This window comes from Phragmites australis, chromosome 5, assembly GCF_958298935.1.
Source record: "Phragmites australis chromosome 5, lpPhrAust1.1, whole genome shotgun sequence".
Classification (NCBI taxonomy): domain Eukaryota; kingdom Viridiplantae; phylum Streptophyta; class Magnoliopsida; order Poales; family Poaceae; genus Phragmites; species Phragmites australis.
The window spans coordinates 18,432,750-18,436,789 of record NC_084925.1 but is presented as its reverse complement, the minus strand read 5'-3'; the positions used below and the strand labels follow the sequence as shown (position 1 = coordinate 18,436,789).

The following is a 4,040-nucleotide window of genomic DNA, read 5'->3' as shown; positions in this document are numbered from 1 at the left end:
GTCGGCGACTTCTTCCCCGGCATCATCTGTGGCTACTTCCAGTCTCCTCCAGGTCGCCTCACCCGCCGCGCTCGCCCCCTCACTATCCGGTGACCACCGGCCCCACATCTTGCTGCAGCCACGCCCGGATGACGTCGCCCAATGGTAAGTTCAGCGCCTTCCACGCATTCTGCAGCCTCGGGAGTTCGAGCACCTTGTGCGCGGTGGGGTGTTTCTTTGGGTCCAACTGGAACTTCTAACAAACGAGGCTCTTGGTGCTGTCGGGGACCCGCGGCCAGGTCTCGGGCTCTAGGTCCGGCGAGCTATGCAGGATGGCGCGCGCCACGCCTATGGCAAGGATGTGTCACCACTGTCATGGAGGCAGCGACCAGGCATCTGTATTGGCACCGCACGTGGGCTGCACTTCCTCCAGACCGGCATGACGCAGGAGCTGTTGTTGTCACCTTGGCCACCGCCAGACATTAGATCAGAGTTTACACCTGGTCAGAATGCTGAAGGTCCCCACTGATTTGCCAGAGGGGCTTCACTCCAATTAAGCTTTGAGGAGGCAACATAGGTGCTGGAGCTCGTGCAACCATTGGTGTTAATCTTCAGCGACAGTTACAGCTCATGGGTGCCTTGGCTGACAGAGAACAAGATTTTGCCATCCATTAGTCTATACCTCGTTCTAGGGGACCCATTCACTATCAGCCATGCTGCAAACTTTGTATCGGTTGATCACATCAAGGGGAGTGTGAGAGGAGCTACAGTGATATAGCCTGCATCGGCTCCAAGTGATGTTGCTTTGATATGCTTCACATCTGGGACTACTGGACGGCCAAAGGGTGTAGCAATATGCCATAAATCTTTGATCACTCAGTCCCTTGCAAAAATTGCCATTGTGGGCTACGGTGAGGACAACGTCTATCTGCATAAAACCCCTCTGTGCCATATAAGAGGGATCTCTTCGTGTATGGGCCATCCTGATGGCTGGAGGTTGCCATGTCGTGATACCAAAATTTGACGCAAAATTAGCTTTTGAAACCATCTGGAACACAAAGTGACTTCTTTCATAATTGTTCCTGCGATCATGGCTGATCTACTTTCTTATGCTGGAAAAGAGAGGATATCAAACTGTGGGATGATGGTGACAACGATTCTCAATGGTGGCGGTGGGTTGTTAGATGACCTGATAACTCGAGCTTCTCAATTATTTCCTCGTGCTGCTATTTTCTCAGCTTACGGGATGACTGAGGCATGCTCATCTCTGACATTCATGACTCTCAACAAACCTCAAGAAACCAAGAGCCAATCAAACAGCTATTCTGGAGTTGTTTGTGTTGGCAAACCAGTGCCTCATGTCGAGATACAAATTGGCATGGATAGTGACAATAGTTATTTACCAACTGGAAACATCTTAAGAAGAGGCTTGCATACAATGGTTGGCTACTAGGTGAACAGCAAGGTTGATTCATCGGATTCTGTCAGGAACGGATGGCTTGACACTAGAGACACTGGTTGGATGGAGGGGAAGGAGAAGAGTTCATTGGGCATGTATATTAGAATATTTTCTCTGATCAACAATATACATCTGGTGCCTGGGTTGTGTTGGCAAAGATGACACTCATAGGCAGCAAAGAGGAGACTCAAATGTTCTCAAGCACATTTAGTTGGCAAAGTTTCAAATTGAGGGGATTGCAAGCTCAGGCAACATCTACCATGGATCACATGGTGAGGAAGGCTCAAACCAGATCTCTTTTGAAGCTTTTGCCCTATATGCACAACCACTAGGAGCTATATGGGCTGAACCTGTGGTCAAAGAGTTCAGTGAGCAATGTGCTCATTCAACACTTGGGCAGACTGAGCTCAAGCCTTGGCCTAATTGGCATCAGTCTCTGAGCAGCAGTAGAAGCATGGTGTCACTGTTGTGAATGACGGCGAATAAACGACGAAGAACACAAGATCAAATCACAGCGGAGACACAAGATTTAACGTGGAAAACCCCTCCAATTCGAAGGGGAAAAACCACGGGCGCCAGCCAGCAAACACTCCTCACTATTATCAAGAGTCGGGTTACAACGCCGTGCGGCGGCTTACAAGAGAATGAATGAATCGGTCGCAGTGGAACCCTAGCGACGGGTATATGTACCGCTTCGCTCCGGCCCAAGCCTCCCGGCGACGGGCCTCCGCTTCGCTCCGTCAGAAGTCGGCCTTTGTCTTGGGCAATGAATTTGGAACATCTTCAACAGTCACCACGAGCTCATGTGCACATTCAGGGCTGTCATGTGGCAGTGCTGTACTTCCAAGGGAGAAGAGGATATGAACGTGCAAGTATTGATTGGAATATTGCAGTAGTGGTTCTTAGTGCTGCAATTTCAATGCAAGAATTGCCTCCAGGTATTACTGCTATACTGGAGGAGGCACCTAGTTACCTTCTTCAAGCTCCTTTGGTCCATTCCGCATTCTTCAGAGTATGTTAGCTCAGGACCCAAATGTTGACATTGGTCATTGGTCATTGGGATGGATGTTGACATTGGTCATTGGGATGGATGTTGCTGCTTCATAAATTTATAGTGACAACTTCAAGGAAGAGAACAATGACTGTTCAGGAGATAGCTCGAAGATTGTGTACAAATAATTGGTGAAAATTGGAGAGCAAGTGCAATTTATTTGCTGGTGATGACCTTCCTGTCACCAATTCCACTAAGTTGGCAAAGGCTATCAAGGACAAGGTCTGCAATACCCTTCTGCTCATGGTTAACCAAATTGGATCTGTAGCTGAGAGTATTGAGGCTGTGAAGATGTCAAAGTGTGCTAGTGAGGTCTTCCATGATCAAATGTGGATGCCTTAGGATCCTGGAGGAGTACATGGCTACAATACTGTGAGGCGGTTCCTGGAACAGTTCCCTTCAATTGCCACAGAATACTTATATAAAGTACTTTCTTCAAGAGATGGAGCATCGCTTTTGCCAAGCTGTGGTGCATTAATTCAAGCTGGATTCCTCACTCAATCAGCTTGAGGGCAAAACGGGTCTCAAGGGAGGGGGGGGGGGGATGTCACGGACGCTTGCCTTGGGCGTGGGCTGCGAGACATGTCTGTTGGGCTAGCCCTTTGGCCTAATTGTTCCGGAGGTGATCAACACACCATAAAGGGAAGCATCAGCAACTCAGAGGGACATCAATGAATCCAATACCAGAATAGCTTCTTCCTCCTCAAGCCGTTCTCTTCCTCCGCTCCGATCTCTCCAGGCCATCTCCACTTCCCAGTCTCCTTCCTCCGTAACCAATCTAGAGTTCTTCCCCCATCTGTACTTCCGTATCTCGAGTTGTATCCGTATAGGGTGCTGGACTTGATTTGGGGCAATATATTCCTCCATGCTTGAGGTGATTCGAGTCTCCCTGTGTTTATTTGGTTGTTTGATCGATAGGGGTGGTAAAAATTGGTTGTGGTACAGAAATCAAATAAGTGAACACGAAATCATGACGATGGAACTGTCAGCTGCTTATGTTCAATCAGTTTATGGGCCGTGTTGTAGTTGGGGAGCTATGGTAGTTTCTGGTGCCCAATCGCATGTTGTGGACCCTTAGAAATAGCTGTTTGTCTTTGATTTTTTAAGTTACTGCGAACTGGTACAAGTTTCAATTGGATTGAGGAGTTAAAAATTTGACAGTATCAGTGTGAAATAAAATTAGGTTGTTGTGTGTGCCTCGAGAACTGGCTCTTGAACCACTTGCCTTTTGTGCTGCATCACCAGTAAGCAAGTCACCGAACCTTTTAATCCTTTTTTTTTTTTTGCAGTTTCTTTGATACAAAACTACTCTATCTTGATATGCTGGAACCTTCTATTGAAAAACAAAAATATAGTGGTAAACTGATCTTGATAATCATTTTGTTTGTGTATGAGTCGAACAAAATAATAGAAGCAAACGGTGCCATGTGGCCTCGTTTTGAAATTTGATACCATCCTACTTTTATGATGCTTTAGATGTTTCTCTTCTGACTTACAAGAAAAATGGTATGGATTGAATTAGAGGTAAATATAAATTAGGCTGTCTGGCAT

The 4,040-nt window shown here is 46.9% G+C and overlaps 1 pseudogene; it reads left to right on the top strand.

Annotated features, from left to right (window-relative positions):
- The first annotated feature begins 304 nt into the window (after nt 1–304).
- LOC133917850 (2-succinylbenzoate--CoA ligase, chloroplastic/peroxisomal-like) lies at nt 305–3,763 on the top strand (annotated as a pseudogene).
- Nucleotides 3,764–4,040: the final 277 nt, after the last annotated feature.